The sequence below is a fragment of the Dendrobates tinctorius genome, unplaced genomic scaffold (assembly GCF_039654945.1).
Source record: "Dendrobates tinctorius isolate UK_male_01 unplaced genomic scaffold, ASM3965494v1 ptg000226l, whole genome shotgun sequence".
In the NCBI taxonomy this organism is placed as follows: Eukaryota; Metazoa; Chordata; class Amphibia; order Anura; family Dendrobatidae; genus Dendrobates; species Dendrobates tinctorius.
This window is the reverse complement of record NW_027361893.1, coordinates 1,987,302-2,011,932: the sequence shown is the minus strand read 5'-3', so window position 1 is coordinate 2,011,932 and position 24,631 is coordinate 1,987,302. Positions and strand designations below refer to the sequence as shown.

The window sequence follows — 24,631 nt, the reverse complement described above, 5'->3', positions numbered from 1 at the left end:
TCCAGAAAATTACAGCTCCGCCAAATGGCGCCAAAGTTATGTGCAACCCTTTAAAACATAACTCGAGCCTGACAATACATGAATCTCGTTACTTTTTCTCAGATTGCATGCTACAGTGAGAGCCTTTAGCTCAGCCTCTGGCACAGGGCAGCTGGAGGAGTGGTTCATATATTACTGCCTTACCATTGTGGACTATTGAATACCCGGTGATGAACCGTCCTTGATCATTGATCCAAGCTCAGAAACCATCTACAAAATACTCAGAAGAGGAATTAGTGAGGAGACATCAGGGATATCTAACAAGCCCTATATTTCTGCCTCCATCAATGCCTGACAGTCATGTTCATGTGTCAAAGTCAAACTCCGTTTCCTCATCTGCTAGTTTACAGGTGCAGGTTTTGGCTCACAGTCCCATCCTTCCTCCCTATCCTGATATTCTCCTCCCTTTTCTAAATCCACTGATAGTAGTGTAGCTGGAGTTAGAAAATTACAGCGTTTGATAGTTATATGGGGCTGTTAATCGGGGAGTTTATAGGAACAATAAGACCTTCTGTCTGGAGCTCTCGGACGTTATCATGTATCACCGCATTCTGGACAGTACTTATAGGGTCCGGCTTCATACAGCTGGTTGGAGACTTGGATTAAGTTTAACTGTCACCAGGGAATGGGTAGTTGTCCCCAATAAAGTCTGTGATGTGCTACAGCTGGCTGGTTATTGTCTCGAACCAAGTAGGTATGGAATTGGGTTCAGAGCATGTGCTATCCAAGTCTGTGGGAACTGTCAGGGACAGAAGACTAGACAGGGGGCCTTCGCCTATGGGGCTGGTCATCTTGGGGCCATTTGGAGTGAATTCTATGCAGGTTCCTATTTTCTGCAACACGTCTCTAAATTCAAAAATACATCAGGGGAAACTAAAACCTGGGTCACAATTGAATCAAGAAAATTCAGTCAGAAGGGCTGAGTCACTTGTAATTTAGTAGGTCGCCCCTCTATCCTTTCACAAGTTACATATTCGCGGGGACAGTATGTCTTCTGAGATGTGGTCTTACATTAATACTGTACGGGCTGCTCCAGTGTCTATCATGAATGAAATCAGCTCGTCTCTCCCCAGGAAATGAGGACAGTGACTGTGGGTCCCAGGGGGGTGATAACGGAGCACAGGGTGACATCTGGATGGCCAGTTTCCTATGGGGGGTTCAGGATAGTAGTTATTGATATTTGGAAGAAAAATGTCCTTTTTGCCCACAATACCAACATTTTCTTTGCTGCAGTCTCTATTTCTTCCTTGCTAGTTACTTCCCCCTCTCCCTCTTTCCTTTTTGGGCTGCACGGGTCCTCATTATCTCTTTCTTTGACATGCTTTCTAGTTCAGCACCCTGGGATATTTCCTTCAGAACAACCCATTGCATATTACACCACTTCGGGCGACTAGTACAGACTGCGGTCTGGAATAAAGGTTTAAAGGGAATCTGTCACCTGAATTTGGCACTGTATGTAAGTGAGTTATGCCCAGTCCGATAGGCGGTGTTTTGGCTCTATCCCTCCACCCCTCCTTGGCCACTATACGCAATATTTCAGGTATTTTCCGTAGTTGTCCATATTACGCGTGTGCGCATTGCAATCTCCAGTATGAACTATAGGTCCGGTGAACTATGTCTTGGAAGTATTTCACTACCATTTCTGTGTTCCGGAACATAGTTCCCAGGCACATGCGCACTAATGCTTTTCGGCTTTGCCCGCAGTTGGGCAAAGCATAATGCACACCCGCGTTTGGAGATTGCAATATGAAAGACAACTACGGAAATCACCTGAAATAATACGTACAGCGGCCAAGGAGGGATGGAGGGAAGGAGCCAAATCACCGCCCATGGGACCAAACTCAACTCATTTTCATACAGCGCCAAATTGAGGTGACAGATTCCCTTTCATACCTTTCATGAAACACTGCAGCAATAGTAATTGGACACTATAAAATGCCTGAGACTAGATCATCTCATGTGGCCCGATATGTCTCCTCAGCACCTTGGGGACGCATTCTAACTGTTAGGGATCTGGGAACTGGTTAACGAGAGATAAGCTCACTGGGGGGCCAACGTCAATGTTAGGCTTTTGGCTATACCTGTGGCTGATCATGTAGCAGCAGGTTATTTTCTATCCCAGAAGGTAGAAAGTGTAAGTGACTCTTGGTCTTCATGGGGAGCAGAGGCACCTAAGGGTATGTTTCCACGGTCCGGAAACATTCAGGAATAGCTGCGCATTGAATGCGGCGTACACCGCAGCGTTTAATCCACAGTGGACACATGTTCCTGCATAGTGGAGGGGATTTTATGAAATCCCGTCTCCACTATGTGTCCGATTATGCAGGTGACACACCCGCGAAACCGTACATGCGGCACGTCTTTCCCGACCGCAGCATGCCGGTTTACCTTGCGGAGACGCTCATTCTCGGCAAGGTAAACTGCCTACTCTATGCGTACCTTGCGGTGATTTCGGATGTGTTCAATGAGCTCATCCAGAAGCACCGCGCATAAAGCAGGGGGCGGCGCTTTGGGCGGAGCGGGTTATCCCTCTCGACCAAAGCGCTAGGAAGACGGTACGTGGAAACGTACCCTTAAGCATCCATTGCATGGGTACCAAAAGACAGTAATTAGCCCCCCCCGGCGATTCTGTTGGCCACAATATCTACAGTCTCATCCTATCATTTCTGCATAAGGCAGGGGTGTCAAAAAGGATTCAAGATTTACATCAAGTACAAAGACTACAGGGGTCTCTGTGTTTTCATACTATCATAGATTACATACACAGTTCTATGTCTATTTCCTTTGATTTATCTTCACGCATTGAGATACAGGAAAGATCTTTTTACCGTGTTAGCCAGTAGATAGAAAAATATTTAGAATCTAGAGTCCTCAGTGGTTGATGCCTTTTAATGGCTAACTCAAAATATAGTAACAAATTGCAAGCTTTCAAGACTACTTAAGGTATAGAATAATGCAAAATCTGAAGAGTCACATATTTATACACAAGACAGAAATAATGCAATAGATAAGACAATTGACGTGAAGCAAACCTATCATTATGGGAGAGGGAGAAATAGTTGTGGCCATAAATATTGGAACAGTTCATAGATAAGGAATGTAAAAGTTTTATTGTCCTCTGATTGTGGTCTGATTCTGTGTTGTGATGCCTCCACAAGATCTGAGGAGCAAATTCTTTAATTGATGTAAAAAGACATAAATCCATGCGACACATTCATTCCTGCACTGATTGCCTCAAAGGTTGTCATGAGTTTATACTTCCAGACTCTTGTGTCTGAGATTTGAATACAAATTTAAAAAAAACTGACTGTCACATCCAAACAAATATGAAAATTGAACTGCATTACTGCACTAGATATATGAAAAATTAAGAATGCTTAGTGCATAAATTGGCCAATTTATGTGAACCTGGAAGCCACGCTAAGGCAATTCTCATTTCCAGGACCTAACACTGCCAAACCTGTCTTAGAAAAAAGTCTTCATGTGTATGGGAACCTGTGAATCCTCTCTTGGACTGAAATCTATATCTCTGTTGAGGGGTAGGGTCCTGCTGTGATTAAAAATGCCTGAGGCTAAGAGGCGGAGTGCTCACTCAGAAGGCTAATGAATACTGACCGTCACATCCAAGCATAGACTAGGTGTGAACAGGTGCTTACCTACAGTCACCAACTCACATATAATACAATAAATAGGGCAGCACTCTGTAGCACTATAGCTTGCAAGCATGAAATATGAGAATTGAACTGCATTTTTGCACAAGAAATATGAAAAATTAAGAATGCTTAGAGAATAAATTGGCCAATTCAGTCGCCTTAACGTGGCTTCCAGGTACACATGAATTGGCAAATTTATGCGCTAAGCATTCCCAATTTTTCATATTTCAAGTGCAGTAATGCAGTTCAAATTTTCTTATTTCACGTTTGCAAGCTATAGCGCTACAGAGTGCTACTTTATTTTATTATCTCTGAGATTTGAAGTTACATTTTATTACAAGTAATTTCGTGCCCAGGCTTCTTCCCTGTGTGAGTTCTTTGATGTGTAAAAAGAGCTGATTTATCTGTAAAACATTTCCCACATTCTGAACACGAAAAAGGCTTCTCTCCTGTGTGAGTTCTCTGGTGCCTATCAAGATGCGCTTTCCTGTTAAAACATTTCCCACATTCTGAGCATGAAAAAGGCTTCTCCCCTGTGTGAGTTCTCTGATGTTTAAAAAGAGCTGATTTATCTCGAAAACTTTGCTTACATTCTGAACATGAAAAAGGCTTCACCCCTGTGTGGGTTCTCATGTGCCTATCAAGTTCTGTTTTTAAGTTAAAACATTTCCCACATTCTGAACACAAAAAGGCTTCTCCCCTGTGTGAGTTCTCTGGTGGCAATCAAGATGAGCTTTCCTATTAAAACATTTCCCACATTCTGAACATGAAAAAGGCTTCTCCCCTGTGTGGGTTCTCACGTGCCTATCAAGGTCCGTTTTTAAGTTAAAACATTTACTACAATCTGAACATGAAAAAGGCTTCTCACCTGTATGGGTTCTCACGTGCCTATCAAGGTCCGTTTTTAAGTTAAAACATTTCCCACATTCTGAGCATGAAAAAGACTTCTCCCTTGAATGGGTTCTCTTGTGGCTATCAAGATGCGCTTTCTGGTTAAACCAATTACCACACTTGGAACAAGAAAAGCTATTCTTTGCCGTGTGAATTTTTTGATGTTTAAGAAAAGACTTTTCGATGGGAAAACTATTTCCACATTCTGAAAATGAAAATGGCTTCTTTGCTTTAGTTTGTTTTTGAATTCTTATTTTGTGACTTTGATTTTCCTTAGTAGTCGGTAATGAATCAGAAGACAGGACCTGTTTCAAAGGATCAGATGACAGATCTTTGCTGTGAATGGATGATGGTATATCTGGAGTAATAGTATTCAGTTCAATTGTATCCTGTGGAATCTCAAGATCATCCGATTTAAAAATTGAAGATGTCAGCTGTCCCTCTGATCTTCTGGTACAGTCATCTGCCAAGAATAAAACCAATATTTATTTTTGAATAAAATATCCTTAAATTTTATAATTTTGAACATTTCTGCTTAAACTGTCAGTAAAAATATCAAGTTATGTAAAAATATTGAATTATTCACCAAGACAATGGCAGTTTACAGTCTAATAGGAAACTTAATAGGATGAACCAGTAGGGCATGGGGTTCATCTTTGTTCATTCTGCCTCCCAAATATGGAATAAAAAGCCACAAAACAATGTTATGTAGGTGAAAATAATACCAATAAAATCTTGTACTCATCTCACAAAAAACAAGCCACCCACTCAGGTCCATCAACTGTAAGTGGAAAAACAGAGGTTTCTACAATATTAGTGGTTCAAAGGCTGTTGAAAAGCAACATGGCTTCCATAAATCAATCCAGCAATATCCGCTCTTTCAAAGTCTAATCTCCCCCTCACTTCTGAGCCTTGAATTGCGCCGAAACCACATTTAGCATCCATGAATTTGGCATTGCCATAGTGAGGAGAATCCACTTAATTTATGGTGTGTGTCTTTCTCCTGAAGCACAATCTGGGCACTATGTGTTGGGTAATAAAACTGCAAATGTGCAATTTTCACTCTCCAACATCTACTGATTGCTAATATGCGTAAAGTGTCTTTGTAGTCAAAATACTCCCTACCTCTAAAGATTAATTAATTCAAGGTTATAATTCCCAAAATTGCATCACTCTATGTGAATTTTGTCATGATCCTAGTGCAGGTTTTGGACCTGCACGTCAGGGGTTAATGGTTGTGGCATCTCTTTGGATCAGGGAGGTCTTTTTATAACCCTGAGAAGCTCCAAACGCTGTCAGTTATACTTTTGCCCTCAGCTGAGTAGTTTGACCCTTGTGTGCTTGTGCCTGCTCTGTGTTTGATTCCCTGTTGCAGATCCAGTCCGTCCTCCCATCTTGGTTTGTGTCTAGTGATTCTGTACTGTTTACTGCCTGCCTGGTACTTGACCCCTGCTCTGCTCTGACTGCCCGCTTCATCTTTCCCTCTTGTACCTCGTCTGCCCTCCACGGTTCTTACCCCTGGCCTGCATCTGACTCCTCTTCTGTTATACTCCCTTTGGTACCGTTGCTGCCCTCTCAGACCCTACCTCGGCTTGACTGACCTTTTCCTGCCAGCACTCTCGCCTGCCTCCCCATTGAGTCACGGCGGACTCCGCCCCAGTCCCGCCTCCTGCGGTCACGTGCCGCAGGTCCTGTGACCCTGTGGGTACGCTTACTCCCAGCAGCCTGCAGGGTCTTCTGCCCCGCTCGTCTCAGGCTTAACCAGATCCATGCTGTGTGCACATCACCGGTTAGTGCCCGTGACAAATTTCTATTGCTCTAGTTTTCTGCCCCTTTGTCACATTAGGTCTTCTGCACATAGTGTGTCCCATCTCCTCTTATCTGCTCTTGCTACGTCTGTTTCTGACACCAGGAGCCACATTATTCATTCTGCAGGCAGCGCTGGTAATGGAGGAGACATGGGAACCAGAAGATTCAAGAGAATTTAGGGAAGTGAGAATCTGGAATTCCTTGCCTGATGAGGTGATGATGGCAAACTCAGTTGAGAGGCTCAAGATAGGCCTGGATGTCTTCCTGGAGCGTACCAATATTGTATCTTACAGTTATTAGCTTCTTTAGAAGGACGTAGATCTGGGGATTTATTCTGACGGAATATAGACTGAACTTAATGGACAAAGGTCTTTTTTCGGCCTTGCTAACTATGTTACTATGTCCACTTGTTTCCTATTATTCTTTATGAAGAATTTCAAAGTTATCACCACATAAAGTGACACATGTCAAATTTGAAAAATGGGCCCTGATTAGGAACACACAACTGGCTGGGGGAAGTGGTTAAATCAGAGTATTTTGGACACTATTGCAGTCAAAAACAGTATAGACAACAACACAGATACTGAAATGATGAAACATATTAGTCTTAATCAGTAAAAAATGCTTAAGTAAGGCTCTCTCACCGATAAAGCCTGTAACTCCCCTACACGCCTTGCTGTAGATATGGCCACCAAGAATGCTGCCTTGCACGAGAGGAACTGGGGAGTACAAGACAGGGGCTCGAATGGAGGACCCGTGAGGCCCCTGAGAACCAAGTTTAAGTACCAAGATGGGACAACAATTTGTCTCGAGGGATATAATCTGATTGCTGAAACCATGAATCTCTTTATCCACCGATGGCCAGCTAGATCCTGGTCAAAAAAGGTATTTAAGGCGGAAACCTGAACCTTTAGCGTACTTGGTTTAAGACCCAGTTCTAGTCCCTTTTGCAAAAAGTCCAGTATTTTCGACATGTTTGGGTGGAAGGGATCAGGTGTATTAGGGTGACACCATGAGGAGAACTTCTTCCATACTTTATTATATATGGCATTGGTAACAGGTTTCCTTGACTTTTGTAAGGTGGATATTACCGATTGTGAGAGCCCCCTGGCTCGTAATACTTGGGCTTCAGTAACCTGGCCACAAGGTTCAGCATTCGAGGCTTTGGGTGACAAAGAGGACCCTGTAGAAGGAGGTCGTGTCACAGTGGCAAGTGAACTGGCCCGTCCAACTGGAGCTCTATAATGAGATTGGAACAACTCCTTTTCAGCCATACCGGGGCATCCAGGATAGTCGGTACCTGATGGTCCCGAATCTTTCGAAGGGTCTTCGTGAGTAATGGTATCGAGGGGAAGACATATGCCAGCCGAAAACTTCATGTGTGGGCGAAGGAGTCTACTTCCTGAGAGGCGTCCCTGGGATTTAGGGAAAAGTAGGCCTCGACTTGTGTATTCTGGCTTGAGGCCAATAGGTCGACCTATGGTAGGCCCCATTTGTCTGTCAATATCCTGAAAACTTCCTTCTTCAGGCACCACTCTCCTGGCTGGATCTCTCAGTGGCTTAGAAAGTCTGCCTGTTGGATTTCGGACCCCTTCAGGTGTACTGCCGTCAAGGAGAGGAGATGTCTTTTAGCCCAGCAGAATATCTGGCCTGAGAGCCCTCTCAGACTGTCGAATCTCATGCTCACTTGATGTTTGAGATGGGCCACAGAAGTCATATTGTCTGAGTAAACTCGGATGTGTTGCCCTGGAACGGAAAGTGAGATACCACAGCCCCCAGCCTCTTCTGCTGGCATCCGTGGTCACTGTCACCAGGGTGGATTGTACCCAACCTACGCCTTTGCGAAGGTTTGCTTGATTTGACCACCAGGCTAGGGAGGCTTTTACACTTCCTGTTGTTTGGGTCCTTCTGGCTAATGAGTTGGGATTCCCATCCCAGTTTTTTAGATTGTGTGCCTGCAGAGTTCAGGAGTGTGCCTAAACCCAAGACACCGATTGTATGCAGGCCGTCATTGAACCCAGGAGAGACATAGCTGTCTGTAGGGTGACCTTTGTTTTTTGAGGTTCAGTACCTTTTCTATCAGATTTTGGCGATGGTCCTCTGGTAAGAATGACATTTGCCTCACCGAATCCACAAGAATCCCCAAAAATCTTATCGACCTTGAAGGCTGGAGTTGGGTTTTTTTAGGTTGAGGACCCAACCGAGGTTTTGTAGAATGTCCAGAGTTCTGGCCACATGGTCTCTGAGGATCTCGGCGGAAGGACCAATAATTAGTAGGTCGTCCTGATAGGATACGATGGAAATACCTTGTCCCCGCATGTACGATACTGCCTCCGCAGTGACTCTGGAGAAGACCCTTGGGGCCGACGAAATCCCAAAGAGGAGCACATTGTATTGACAGTGCATTAACCTTTGGTTCAGCCGAACAGCAAATCTTAAATATTTCCTGTGTTAGAGTGTATAGGCACATGGAAATAGGCGTCCTTTAGGTCAGTAGTTGCCATAAAGGAATGCGGGCCTATCAGGAGGATGGCTGATTTTATGGATTCCATCTTGAATTTGGGGTAAGTGATGAAACAATTGAGAGCCCTTAGGTTTATGATAATCCGGGCCTGTCCTGTGGGTTTCTTTACCATAAAAAGACAGGAATAATGACCTCTTCCCTGTTCGTTTTCTGGAACCGGGGATATCGCTCCTGACACCAACAGCTCCTGAAGCCCCGACATCATTAGGGCCTGAGACTATCGAGATGGAGGGGAGGTGACTCTCAAGATCTGGGGAGGGGAAGCCTCAAATTCTATTAGAAGGCCCTAATTGATGACATTGAGAACCCAGCGGCTGCTGGAAATGGCCTGCCAACTGTTGGCGAATCTCGAGAGCCCCCCCCCCACACCGGATCGGAGTCATTGCTTTTCCTGCTGTGGTTGCTGGGGAACGAGAATATTTTTGGGCTTCCCCTTGGCATAGCTCCATCTCCCAGTTTTTCCCTTTCCCTTGGGCTGGGAGGGCTGAGATTGGGAGGGCCGAAAAAAACGCTTCCTAGGTGGTCTTTGCTCAGAAAAGGGCTTTCCTTCTATCCGTGGCCTTTAACAGGATCTCATCTAGTGCTGGTCCGAACACATACTCGCCCTTAAAGGGAATAGAGCATAGTTTTATTTTTGAGGTTACATCTCCGCTCCACATCTTGAGCGAGAGTTCCCCTCTGGCCGAGTTAGCCTGGACCAATGGATTGACTCTATAGAAGTGTCTGCCAGGAAAACGGTCGCCTTCTGGAGAATCAGCAGCGAGTCTAGCAAATCCCCTCTAGGAGTCCCCTGGGAGATGTGATTCTCCAATGCATCCAACCAGCAGAAAAGGTACCTGGCTACACAGGTGGATGCAATATTAGATCTGAGAGCAGATGTGGAAGTTTCCCAGGATATTTTTTAGAAGACTCTCAATCTTCCTATCCATGGGATCTCTTAACTGGGAAGAGTCTTCAAAGGGTATGGCGGTTTTCTTTGCCACTCTTGCCACCTGATCATCCACTTTAGAGATACACCACTTAATACGATCTTCATTGAGAGGGAACCCGTTTGAAGTGTGAGGGGGTGGTTAGCCGCTTTTCTGGAAGCTCCCATTCCTGATTGGCTTTCCCATACATAAAAGTATTGTGGATATGGTCAATCTGTTTATTTACATGTTACCAACTAAACAATTCGTCCTGTATGGATTGAGGGACGGGTTCTTCCTCCAACCCCATAGTGCTCTGTACAGCACTCACCAATTCTTCAATATGTTCAGAAGAAAAAAAAGATATTTCCTGACCTCAGAATTTCTATGGGCTACAAAATCTTCCCATCTCCCTGACGACGACTCGTAAGAGATATCTGAATCTGAATCAGAGGCCTCCACTTGAAACTTTCTCTTTTTTGGGAGAGATGGACCAGGCCAGGGTGGCGGTGGGGGAGGAGTAAACGTGGCCAAAGAGGTCTGCACCTCCTGTTTGACAAGCGTACGTATCTCCTCAATTAGAGAGGGGTGCTCCACTCTGATTACTTTATCTGTACAGGGCTGGCACAGCTTTTTCTCCCATCTTAGGGGCAGCTTTAGGTTACAGATGACACACTTGGTGGGTCTTTTAGTGGAGGCTTTATGGGTAGACTTGTCTCCCTAAATGGAAGTAGGGGAGCCTATAATACCCAGACCGATTGGCGCGTACAGGAGGGAGAGACGCCGGAGAGCTCAGGGAGGCCTCTGGGAAGGGGATCACTGGCCCGCTTTACCCCCGCAAGGGGACGCAGGTGGGCCAGGAAAAGGTCCCTGAATCCACCCGAAGGGGAGACGAGAGCATGAGGGAGGAGAAAAGGCAGAGCCCACGACCACCACTGCCTGGACGAAGGTCTAATCTCTAAGGTACTACTGCAGTCGCCGGCCACGCAGCATACCTGGAACCTGTCCATGCCCCATGGCGGACAGGAAAGACACTGGCTAATGGGAGATGGGATGTGTTTTTAACCTCTTTGTGTTTACTGTCCCCCATTAGGGTATGGAGACAACCTCCTACGCTGTCGTGGAAGGTGTCTAGAGAAAAAAAAATTTTTCCTCACCCTCCCGGGGCCAGTGCCGTGTCTTCGTGACAGTTCCTGGTGCCTGTCATTGTTTGCAGTGCTCAAGTCACGTCTATAACGCTGCAGCCAGTCGGGGAACTCAATGGCCATGACGACTCATGGCGTCAACTCACATGAAGCTGCTGAGCTCAGGTATTGGATCCAGTAGTGTTGATATGACATCAAACAATAACAGGCACCGGAATCAGTGGCTGAACCTAGGATTGGAGAGTAAGAGCTAATTCAGATATACCGTATTTTATGCATTATAAGACGCAGTTTTTTCCCCAAAAATTTGGGGGGGGGAATGGGGGGGGGTCTTATAATGAGGATATACCTTACCGGTACTGTTGCTGCAGGCTGGGATGAGGGGGCGCCCGGCGGTGCTGCTGGGGTGCTTGGCGGTGGTGCTGGGGTCACTGGTCCAGCGGGTTGGCTCTGCCGACATTTTGTGAAAGGCCAGAGCCCCCCGCAGTTCCATGGTTTCCTGTGCAGTGGACGCCAGAAAAATGGTCACCGGGGGATGGCGCACGCGCAGATAGAGATCTTGATGCGACGATCTTCATCAGAGCATGCGCCGCCCCCCGGCAGCCATTTCCCGGAGTCCTCCGCACAGGAAACCACGAAACTACAGGGGGCTCTGGCCTTTCACAAAATGTAGGCAGAGCCCCCCGCAGCACTGGAGACCCAGGCAGCAGCGCCGCACACCTGGGCAGCAGCGCCGGACATCCCAGCACCACCGACGGCCACACCCGCAGCACTGGACACCTGCAGTGGCGCACTGTACATCGGATACCCCCTCATCCCAGCCTTCAGCAGCGACCCAGGGACCCCGCTTCACCGCAGCCACCACCCCCGGTAAGCAATAAGATGCATGGATTATAAGAAACACCATAATTCTATTTAAATAAAAAGTTTTTCCTATTTTTCTCTTCAAAATTTGGGGTGCGTCTTATTTTCCGGAGTGTCTTATAATCCGAAAAATAAGTTTTTCTCATGTATCAGAAAAACAATCCTTGTTTCATCAGTGATTCTGTTCAGCATTTCATCAGATCTTCCGCAATGTCAACATCTCATTTGCGTTTGGTCTGAGATTCATCCATTTTATTCCAATGAGAAATAGGAAAAGGTAGAGAAACTTACTTATCTAGCAGCCGATGAAATTTGAGTGCTATCCGATTTTTCCAGGACGTCCCTCCTGACAGCACCAGGGACGACGTACCTCGCCTCCTTGCAAGGACAGGAAGAGCACACAAGAGGTTAAAAACCAGTCTCCATCCCCATTCCCTCAGTGTTTCTTCCTGTCCCTGCACGGAGGGACGCCCCCGCGCTGAAACCCTCCTGGGTGGGGATCCCTCAGCCACAGAGATCAGGGGAGGGACGAGCCCCCTGGGTAGAGCTGCTTCCTCCCGCAGCGGAGGCTCTCAGCTCCGACGCCAGCAGCGCGGGGACCGGAAGTCGCGTGCAGAGAGACCGCAACGCACTTCCGGTGACGTCAGAGCGCTGCAAATACAGGCCGCCGGCGGGCGCGCTGAAGGAGCAGAGCTCGGCATCAGCGAGACAGGCAGCACCCGCCTGTCCTGATCTTGCAGAGGCTCACAGCAAGGATGGAGAACCAGGGCAGAATCGACCCGGACGGGGTAAGTGTGCATAGCGCATACCAACCGACCGAGACCCGGACTGCCCAGATCAGAGCCTGACTGTCCCTCTCTTGCACTATGCAGGAAAAGGCACAACCGACAGCGCCCACTCCCACGACCGCGGAGTAAGACCCAGGGAAGCCCAATAAGTGTCCCGTATGCAGGGTTAAGCTCCCCAGCAAGCACAAGAAGTTGCTGTGTGACACCTGTACGGCCAAAGTAATGAAGGGCGAACAGCCGTCCCTCCTATCGGAGATGAGATCGCTGCTTCGAGAGGAGGTCTAGGCTTCCGTGGCCACCCTGTCCCAGCCCCAGCCAGCCAGTCCAGGCCCCAGTGCTAAGCGAACCAGACAGGAGGTGGAGCTTAGTTCAGAGGAAGGTTCCTACTCCTCGGAGTTGGATCAGGAAGAAGGCGAGCTGGGCACTAGTGAACCGGAGTATGGGAAAAGATACCTCTTTTCCTCGGATGATACAGACAATCTGGCACAGGCGGTCAGAGACACAATGCAGATTGAGGAGGTCCAGAATCCTCAGTCCAGACAGGACATGATGTTCGGGGGCCTTAGGGCGCAGAGGAAAGTAGTATTCCCAGTGAATGACCATGTGCGAGCTATGGTCCTGGTGGAATGGGAGGCAGCGGAAAAGCGTCTCGTGATATCTCGAGACTTTAAGAGACATCTCCCCTTCGACCCGGAGGACATTAAAGAATGGGAGGTAGTTCCCAAAATTGATGTCAATGTGGCAAAAGTGGCCAAGAAAACAACGATCCCCTTTGAGGACGCGTCTAGTCTGAGGGACCCCATGGATAGGAAGACGGATAACCTACTAAGGCGGGCCTGGGAAACATCAGAAGCCTTAATTAAAACAAACGTAGCAGCTACTTCGGTAGCAAGGTCTATGTGTTTATGATTGGGGCAGTTAGAGGAACACTTAACTAATAAAACCCCAAGGGAGGAAATTATAGATTCACTTCCGATCATGAAATCAGCCACAGCCTTCCTAGCCGATGCATCGGCAGAATCCGTTAGAATTTCTGCCCGGAATGGCTTTTTGTCAAATTCGGCACGCAGAGCCATCTGGTTAAAGACCTGGACGGGTGACGGAGCCTCTAAAAACAAGCTCTGTGCCCTTCCCTTCTCTGGGTTAAATGTCTTTGGCCCAGCATTAGATGATATATTAGAAAAAGCATCTGATGTAAAGAAAGGGTTCCCAGAGGAAAAGAAACCTAGGGACCAGCCCTTTCGTAGACCTGGGGGATAAAGAAGACAGCAGTACTATAGATACCAGGGGAGCTCTCAGAGGGGTTCCTACGGTAGCACCCACTCTAGAGCTGGAAGATCTAGAGCCCACCCTTCTGGATCTCGTACTAGATCCAGAAGAACATGACTATACCAACATAGTGTGTCGACTCAGAGAATTCAGTTCCCAGTGGTCTCAGATCACAAAAACATCAGTGGGTACTGAGAACAATAGCAGAGGGTTACCAAACAGAATTTTCATCCCCTCCCCCCGAAAGGTCCATTTCTCCCCGCAGAATAATTAACGACTCCCAGATGTGGGTCGACGTGACAGAACTGGCAAACTCACGTGTGATAATTCCGGTTCCCCGGGCAGAAATTGGGGCGGGCCACTATTCGTCCCTATTTGCCATCGTGAAGCCATCCAGAGAATCCCGTACCATTATAAATATGAAACCCTTAAATGCCTGGGTCATGGACAAAAAATTCCGAATGGAGTCAATCAGATCCACAGTCCATCTGATAGACAAGAATGCCCTGATGTGTACCCTGGACCTGAAAAGTGCCTACTATCAGGTACCAATTCACCAAATGTCACAGAGATTCCTGAGGTTTGCAGTAAGACTTCAGAATCGGACCTGCCACTTTCAATTTCAGTGTCTTCCGTTTGGTCTGGCCTTCGCGCCTCGAGTCTTTACGAAGCTAATCGCGGAAGTGGTGGCGTTCCTAAGAAAATCGGGGCATAATCATCATTCCATACCTAGACTACTTCCTCCTGCTGGCGAGGTCAACAGAGGAACTGCGGCGACACAAGGAGAAGACAATAGAGGTTCTAGAGTTCCTGGGTTGGATCATAAACAAAGAAAAATCGGACCTAGTACCAGAAAGGAGAAAAAATTTTTTGGGAGTACTACTGGACTCCAGAAGCAGAACTTCCTTCTTACCACCAGAAAAACAGACAAAGATACGGGACAGCATGAAGGAACTTCAAAAAGGCCGCGTTTTCATCAGAGTAGCAATGCGCGCTCTGTGCCTCATGACATCCTGCATCCCTTGTGTCCGATGGGCACAGTTCCATGCGAGAACCCTTCAAAAAGAAGTACTTGCCACCTGGAATCATCACCAGACCTCCCTAGACAAGAAAATGGCCTTGTCTCCAGCAGTAAAAAGATCCCTGGTGTGGTGGCAGCGACAAAACCAAAGGAAAGATGTCCCCTGGATCACCTCCCCATGCATCATAATCACTACAGACGCCAGCAAATGGGGCTGGGGAGCTCATATAGAAGGCAGAATTCTTCAGGGAGAATGGCCGGCAAACATGCGGTCCACTTCCTCCAACTACAAGGAACTTTACGCCACATGGGAGGCCCTAAGAAGTAATCAGGACCGACTAAAAAACCAACACGTCAAGATTCTATCGGACAATGTGACAGCGGTATCCTTCCTCCGGCATCAAGGAGGAACAAGGCATTATGCACTCCAGGACCTGGCAAAAAAGATTTATTCCTGGGCAGAAAATACGGTTCTGTCAGTAACAGCCGTCCATCTCGAAGGATCACAAAATACTGTGGCAGATTATTTAAGCAGGCAGATGATCTGTCCCACGGAGTGGGAGCTGAACACGGAGATCTTCCAGAACTTATGCCAGCGCTGGGGAAGACCGCAGATAGACCTCTTCGCAACCAGAAAGAATACTAAGACGTGCAGGTTTTTCTCTCTGAATCCGCTGGACAATCCAGAGGGGGTAGACGCCCTAAGCCAGAAGTGGGGGCAGACTCTCTCATACGCATTTCCCCCGATAGCTCTCATTCCAGCCATCCTCAGGAAGATTCAGGAGGATCAGGCAAGAGTGCTACTGATGGCACCTTATTGGCCGAAAAGGAGCTGGTTTCCACTCCTGGGGATTATGGCAGAAGATCGACAACTTCTGCTGCCACAGAGGGAAGACATCATTCACCAGGGGCCGGTTCTTCACCAAGATCCAGGAAGACTTCACCTGTCAGCCTGGATCCTTAACGGCAGATCCTGAGGGCTCGAGGCCTGTCAGACCAGGTCATATCGACTAGTCAGGCCTGCAGAAAACCCGTAACTTCTGCGATATACCACAAAATTTGGAAAAGATTCTGTCTAGATTGTGGCAGGCCCGACTCAGCGGAAGGAAAACCAGACATCCCAAAGAAACTAGATTTCCTTCAGGCAGGCTTTAATAGAGGACTTAGGCCTAGCACACTGAAGTTCCAGATCTCGGTATTAAGCGTCTTTCTTGATTACCCCTTGGCCTCCTATCCCTGGGTAATAAGATTCATCAGGGCAATTCAGAGGTTACGTCCCACAATCAGGAGGTCAGTCCCCCCATGGGATCTTAGTCTTGTCCTGCGGTCCCTTTGCTTAGATCCCTTTATACAGAGCCAGGAGATGCCCATTTCACATCGAACCATGAAGGTAGCATTCTTAGTGGCGATCAACATCGCAAAACGGATAAGTGAGATACAGGCGCTATCTATCCGAGACCCATTTCTCCGAATCTGGGAGGATCGAATAATCGTGAGATTAGACCCCACTTTTTGCCCAAAGTTGTGTCAGTCCAAAACTTAAACCAGGAAATAATTTTGCCTTCCTTTTGTGAGAACCCATCAAATGACAAAGAAAGGGCCCTGCACGAATTAGATGTACACCAGGCAGTTATTGATTACATCAAGGCCATGCAGGGTTGGAGACAGGACCATAACCTGTTTCTACTCTTTGGGGGGGAAAAACAAAGGGAAAAAAGTCTCAAAAGCCTCCATCGCGAGATGGATAACATCGCTAATCAGTTTAGCCCATGTCTCTAAGGGGGTTCCTCCCCCAGAAGGGTTAAAAGCTCACTCAACGCGAGCATTATCAGTTTCCTGGGCAGAAAGGGCAGGGGCTTCAGTAAACCAAATCTGTAGGGCCGCAACCAAGTCCAGGTTGGAAACATTCTGTAAGCATTACAAATTAGATGTATTATCTAACCAACAGACTGCTTTCGGGAGAATGGTTCTCCAGGCAGTCATCCCACCCTAAGGGGATACTTTGGTAGTAATCAAGGTAGGGGACCACCAGAATGTCTGATTCACGCAGATGGGCCATAACCTCGGCTATAACCTTAGTGAATACCCGGGGGCAACTGCAATGCCAAAGGGAAGGGCAACATATTGGAAATGCTGAACTGACCCATATAAATGAACCGCCACTCTAAGGAATCGCTGGTGAGCTGCATGGATGGGTATATGGTAGTAGGCGGCTTAACTCCAACACCACCATAAAGCAGTTTTCAAACTACAATTTTATCGTGGAATTGTTTCCATCTTGAACGGGCGTATGACCGGAAACTCATTGAGGGTTTTAAGATTGATTATAGTCCTAAAGGAGCAGTCTGGTTTACGGACAAGGAATAGAGGGGAGTGAAAACGTCTGACCCTTTCTGCCTCTGGTACTTCAGTCAGGACCTTTTTGCTGCATAGGTCACGGATTTCGGTCTCCAGGGCAGCCTGCTCCAATGGGGAATACCTGAGTGGGGTGATACTAAATCTGTGTTGGGGGACACAGGAGAATTCTAACCGTACTCCTGAGGCTATCAACCCCAGGATAAGTGAACGTATATTTCCCTATAAAATTGAAATTTATTAATCTCAATTTAAAAAACACACCAACCCAGTGAAAAACTGGTATATAAAAAATACCATAGGATAAAAACCCTAGCCTAGAGGATACCCTACAATAGAACTAAGCTTTATTCCTCCCTGGCCGTGGAGGTTGGCACCCTAGTAGGACGATTTTGGCGCCCCCACTCAACGTAGGCTTTCCCTCACTCCCCTATTTCACCCTAGCAAGAAAGGTGGGAAAACAATGTCCAAAAAGGGCAGAGGTGAAGTAAGCCTTGAAACTAGATGGGTACCCAATAGGTATAGCATAAACCAAAGTACATGACCATTTTTGTTTCCCCGTAGATGGTACGGTTCATCAGAAGGTAGTACTCAAGTGAATGCTGGCTGCCATAGTAGATGATGACGCGCCGCAGCCCCACACATGGTGGACTTAAATAACCACCACCAATTAGTTGGCCCCGATAAGCTCCGCCCACCCTATCGCGGGCAAATAGACCGGGTTACACATTATGCTGCAGACAGATGTCTCACCAACCCCCCCCCCCCCCCCCCAACGAGTGCCGCTTTTTTCTCCTTCATTTCCGGTTACTCATACTGCCACGCTCAGATCAGCGTGGCTCGGGTGTCCAGGAAGTACCCTGTGCTCCCAGATAATGGGAGCGTATGTCACATCCGCCCACTCCACCGGAAATGTCCTGCGCTCCAGACAGTGGAACGCAAACAGCGCTCACTTCCTCATTGAGATCTCATACCAACAATAGAAACGGATCACATGATTTAATCCAAATAATGGGAGATCTCAAAAGCGCTCACAAGATGCAAAATCAATATTACACCTTCTTGGGGGATAAAGCAGCAGTTTAATGTATCATATATTAATATATCATAGAAAAATCAAACAAAGCAGAAAACATATTTGCATTAATCCAATAAAAAAGGCCATAATAGGGGCATGTACAAAACATGCATGTAGTGTGCTGTCTAAATCACATATATCCTATCACGTTGTGGACTCCATTGAAACACAAAAGGTATATATTTTCTCAAATGAAACATGCATAAGAGAGGCATTCATTTAAATCTTTTGGAGATCTGATAAATCCTCTCCGACTGTATTAGGTTTATCAGGTCCTTAAAAAGCATTGGGGGATCCCTCTTGCAGACCCAAGTGTCAATAAATTCATCTCAGCCAAACCAGGTGTGAAGTACAGGAAGGGCCGGTCTATTGGTGATCGTTTGGTCCATAGTCTTTATCAGAAACCCGCTGGGACTGGTACATGGCTTGACAGAAGACCTATTGGATTCTATAGATGTGGCAATTGCTCCAGATGTAGTATGATGGCTCAAGGAAAGACCGTCTGTAGTGCAGCCAATGGTTTTTTCAATTAGAGACTTTGGGAATTGCAGGTCCATAGAGATGGTATATAAGGCCACCTGTACCTGTCCCCTGGACTATATTGGAAAAACCAAGAGAGAGCTGAGTGTGGGGGAACACCGAAATGACATTAAACACAGGAGAGATACACCACTAGCCCGCCATATTAATGAGACTCATGCAGGCCGCTTATTGGAGTTATCTTTCACTATGGCGGAGCTTGTGAAGCCTAAAACGAGAGGAGGAGATTTGGACAGACTAATATTAAAACGTGAGGCTGAATGGATATTTAGGATGCAATCCCTCTCTCCTAAGGTTTAAATGAATGCCTCTCTTATGCATGCTTCATTTGAGAAAATATATACCTTTTGTGTTTCAATGGAGTCCACAACGTGATAGGATATACAGTGGGGAAAAAAAGTATTTAGTCAGTCAGCAATAGTGCAAGTTCCACCACTTAAAAAGATGAGAGGCGTCTGTAATTTACATCATAGGTAGACCTCAACTATGGGAGACAAACTGAGAAAAAAAAATCCAGAAAATCACATTGTCTGTTTTTTTTTCATTTTATTTGCATATTATGGTGGAAAATAAGTATTTGGTCAGAAACAAAATTTCATCTCAATACTTTGTGATATATCCTTTGTTGGCAATGACAGAGGTCAAACGTTTTCTGTAAGTCTTCACAAGGTTGCCACACACTGTTGTTGGTATGTTGGCCCATTCCTCCATGCAGATCTCCTCTAGAGCAGTGATGTTTTTGGCTTTTCGCTTGGCCACACGGACTTTCAACTCCCTCCAAAGGTTTTCTATAGGGTTGAGATCTGGAGACTGGCTAGGCCACTCCAGGACCTTGAAATGCTTCTTACGAAGCCACTCCTTCATTGCCCTGGCGGTGTGCTTTGGATCATTGTCATGTTGAAAGACCCAGCCACGTTTCATCTTCAATGCCCTTGCTGATGGAAGGAGGTTTGCACTCAAAATCTCACGATACATAGCCCCATTCATTCTTTCATGTACCCGGATCAGTCGTCCTGGCCCCTTTGCAGAGAAACAGCTCCAAAGCATGATGTTTCCACCACCATGCTTTACAGTAGGTATGGTGTTTGATGGATGCAACTCAGTATTCTTTTTCCTCCAAACACAACAAGTTGTGTTTCTACCAAACAGTTCCAGTTTGGTTTCATCAGACCATAGGACATTCTCCCAAAACTCCTCTGGATCATCCAAATGCTCTCTAGCAAACTTCAGACGGGCCCGGACATGTACAGGCTTAAGCAGTGGGACACGTCTGGCACTGCAGGATCTGAGTCCATGGTGGCGTAGTGTGTTACTTATGGTAGGCCTTGTTACATTGGTCCCAGCTCTCTGCAGTTCATTCACTAGGTCCCCCCGCGTGGTTCTGGGATTTTTGCTCACCGTTCTTGTGATCATTCTGACCCCACGGGGTGGGATTTTGCATGGAGCACCAGATCGAGGGAGATTATCAGTGGTCTTGTATGTCTTCCATTTTCTAATTATTGCTCCCACAGTTGATTTCTTCACTCCAAGCTGGTTGGCTATTGCAGATTCAGTCTTCCCAGCCTGGTGCAGGGCTACAATTTTGTTTCTGGTGTCCTTTGACAGCTCTTTGGTCTTCACCATAGTGGAGTTTGGAGTCAGACTGTTTGAGGGTGTGCACAGGTGTCTTTTTATACTGATAACAAGTTTAAACAGGTGCCATTACTACAGGTAATGAGTGGAGGAAAGAGGAGACTCTTAAAGAAGAAGTTACAGGTCTGTGAGAGCCAGAAATCTTGATTGCTTGTTTCTGACCAAATATTTATTTTCCACCATAATATGCAAATAAAAGGAAAAAAAAACAGACAATGTGATTTTCTGGATTTTTTTTTCTCAGTTTGTCTCCCATAGTTGAGGTCTACCTATGATGTAAATTACAGACGCCTCTCATCTTTTTAAGTGGTGGAACTTGCACTATTGCTGACTGACTAAATACTTTTTTTCCCCACTGTATGTGATTTAGACAGCATACTACTTGCGTGTTTTGTACATGCCCCCATTATGGCCTTTTTTATTGGATTAATGCAAATGTGTTTTTTGCTTTGTTTGATTTTTCTATGATATATTAATATATATATGATACATTAAGCTGCTGCTTTATCCCCCAAGAAGGTGTAATATTGATTTTGCGTCTCGTTAGCGCTTTTTCTATTGTTGGTATGAGATCGCAATGAGGAAGTGAGCACTGTTTGCGTTCCACTGTCTGGAGCGCAGGGCTTTTCCGGTGGAGTGGGCGGATGTGACATACGCCCCCATTATCTGGGAGCACAGGGTACTTCCTGGACACCCGAGCCACGCTGATCTGAGCGTGGCAGTATGAGTGACCGGAAATGAAGGAGAATAGCTTAGTTACTCACCGATAACGGTGTTTCTCGGAACCCATGACAGCACCACGGAGAGAGGGGATCCGCCCTTCAGGGACAGGAACCTACAGATAAAAAGGGCAGTACCTCTCCTCCGCCTTCAGTTGGTTACAGAGCATCAGAGGGTCTCCAGGTTAGTTAGACAACAGAAATATATGCACAACATTATAATATTGCTTATCAGAAGCACCGTGCCTTAACGGAAACACTCTACTAACAGTAAAACGTGCTCACCACACTCGTGAAGGGGAAGGGAATAAGCGGGTGCTGTCATGGGTTCCGAGAAACACCGTTATCGGTGAGTAACTAAGCTATTCTCTCTCACCCATGACAGCACCACGGAGAGAATTTCAGAGATTGGTAGCTTAGGGAGGGACCACCGCCTGAAGGACCCTTCTCCCGAAGGTCAGGTCAGATGTAGAGGCTAGATCTAATCTATAGTGCCTAAAAAAGGTCGAAGGTGATGACCAGGTGGCCGCCTTACAGATTTGTTCTTGCCAGGGTACTCTTGGATGCTTTGAGCCCCTTCCGAGGACCCTGGAAACATACAAAGAGAGAGCCTTCCTTCCTACACTTTTTGGTGGCCTCTAAGTACTGTACTAGGCACCTTTTAACATCTAAAGTGTGGAACTTTTCTTCCCCCTTATTTTTTGGATTTGGGCAGAAGGAAGTAAGGACTACCTCCTGGGACCTGTGAAAATGTGATGACACTTTGGGCAAATAGGCTGGGTCAGGTTTTAAGATAACTCTATCCTCTAGAATTTTTGTGAAAGGAGGCCCCGCTGACAAGGCTTGAATATCGCTTACTCTTCGGGCTGATGTTAGTGCCACCAGAAGCACCGTTTTAAGAGATAGGACTTTTAGGGGTGCCGAGTGAATTGGTTCAAACGGAGGGCCTGTCAGTGTTGAAAGTACAAGATTCAGGTCCCATGATGGTAATCTTTGACTGGCTATTGGCCTCGATCTGGTTGCGGCTTTAATAAACCGTGCTACCCAGGGGTCACCTGCCACATCATGGTTATAGAGGGCGCCTAATGCCGCTATTTGTACTTTTAATGTGTTGACCGCCAGACCCTGTTCTAGGCCCACTTGTAGGAATTCTAGGATTTTATCAATCTGAACCCCGTCCTGAACCTTTGCCCTAGAGGTGGATAGAAATTTTTTCCATATTCTACCATAAGCTCTCATTGTAACTGGTTTCCTACTCTTTTGTAGTGTAGTTATCAGGTTTTCTGAAAAACCCCTATCCCTCATCAGTGCCCTCTCAAATTCCATGCTGTTAAATGGAGGTTCGGTGCCTGAGGATGTAGCACTGGGCCCTGCGATAGCAGGTCCGGGAGATCCGGTAGGACCCACGGGTCGGTTACTGAGAGCATTCTTAGCCACGAAAACCAGGTTCTTTTGGGCCAGAAGGGGGCTATCAGTATCATTCTTGCCCTGCCTGACTTTCTTTAGGACTGCTGGAATGAGCATGATTGGGGGAAAGGCATATGTTAGATTCTGTGTCCATGGGAGCATAAATGCGTCCAGAGTTAGAGGATTCCCCCTGGGATCTAGGGAGCAGAAGGCGTCTACTTTTTTGTTTTTGAAGTCGGCGAACAGATCCACGTCTGGGGTCCCCCACATTTTTACAATCTGCCGAAAAATGGACTGCTTTAGTACCCATTCCCCCTGTCGCAATTGGGTGCGGCTCAGAAAGTCTGCCCTTTGATTCTCTGTACCGCAGATGTGTAGGGCTGTCAGAGATAATAGGTTTGCCTCCGCTAGTTTGAGGATTTTGGCGGATGTGTCCATTAGGGTTCGGGACCTGGTTCCCCCCTGATGGTTTATATAGGCCACTGTGACCCGATTGTCCGAAAGGATACGGACATGGTGGTTCTGGAGTAGGGGTAGGAAGTGTGATAGGGCATAGCCTACTGCTAGAAGCTCCTTTTGATTTGAGGAGGCTCTTAGTTCTTGATTTACCCATTCGCTCTGAGTCACCTCGTTGTTCATGTGCGCTCCCCATCCTGTAGGACTGGCATCTGTTGTCACTACGTGTGTTATCTTTGGTGCCCAGGGGATCCCTTTGGACAGGTTCTCCTGGTTTCCCCACCAAGCTAGGGAATGAATAGTGCTTGAATTTAGGGTAATGCGACCCTCTAGGTGTCCCCCTACTACTGCCTGGTTGGCCAATACGTCCCACTGGAGATTTCTCGTGTGTAACTGAGCCCATTGAACTGCTGGTAGGCAGGCAGATAGTGAACCCAACAGTGACATGGCCTTCCTTAGTGTCATGGAGGGATTTTGGATTGCTCTTGCTGTAATTTGAGCGATCTTCTCCTTTTTGTGGTTTGGGAGGCGACACTCCTGAATGTTTGAGTCTAGTGTTAGGCCCAAGAATTCTTTTACCCTGCTCGGCTCCAATCTTGATTTTTTTAGATTTAGAAGCCAGCCCAGGTCTTGTAGAGTGTTCATCACCCGGTCTCTCTGTTCCCTGCATTTTTGAGCTGAGCTGCCCGCTATTAGGAAATCGTCTAGATACGGGATTATTATTATATCTTGTTCCCTTATATGAGCCATCATTTCCGCTACTATTTTGGTGAATACTCGCGGGGCTATCGATATTCCGAACGGCAGGGCTCTGTACTGGAATTCTTTGACCTTGCCTTTTATTGAGACGGCTAACCTCAGATACTTCCTGGAGTCTTTGTGGATAGGGACGTGATAATAAGCGTCGCTGAGGTCCAACACCGTCATGTATCAGTTTGGGAACAGGACTTTGGTGGTAGATTTGATCGACTCCATTTTGAAGCTCTGGTTCTTGACGTATTTGTTTAGCTTTCTCAGATTTATAATTGTACGAAAGGTGCTGTCTGGTTTGGTCACTAGAAAAAGAGGGGAGTAGAACCCTCTGCCCATATCCTGCAGGGGGACCTCCTGGAGGACTCCTTTTTTTACTAGGCCTAGAAACTCGCTTTCTAGCGCTTCCTGTTCTCGCATGCTGGATCTCAGCGGCGTTGTTACATATTTTTGAGGCGGGAGAGAGAAAAAGTTTATCCTTAGGCCCTCCTGGATTAGGTTTATTATCCAGGGGTTTGTTGAAATCCTCCTCCAGGCTGGAAGGAAAAAGGATAACCTTCCTCCCACCCTTGGCGTACTGTCACTTGGAGGGCTTTTTGTCCCGGGGAGAGTTATTAAAGAAGAAGCCTCTATCTCTTCTTTTATCATCCCACTTTTGTTCCCTTGGTGGTCTTCTCTGAAAAAACCTCCTATTCCAAAGGGGTCTTTTAAATGCCGCTGGCCCTAAATTTGGGAATCCTTTTTTCTTGTCCCCTGCTTTCTGGAGGATGTCATCTAACGTTT

General features: G+C 46.6%; 1 pseudogene; it reads right to left on the bottom strand.

Annotated features, from left to right (window-relative positions):
- Positions 1–2,913: 2,913 nt before the first annotated feature.
- LOC141059307 (uncharacterized) overlaps positions 2,914–24,631 on the bottom strand; it is a 44,995-nt pseudogene continuing 23,277 nt past the window's right edge.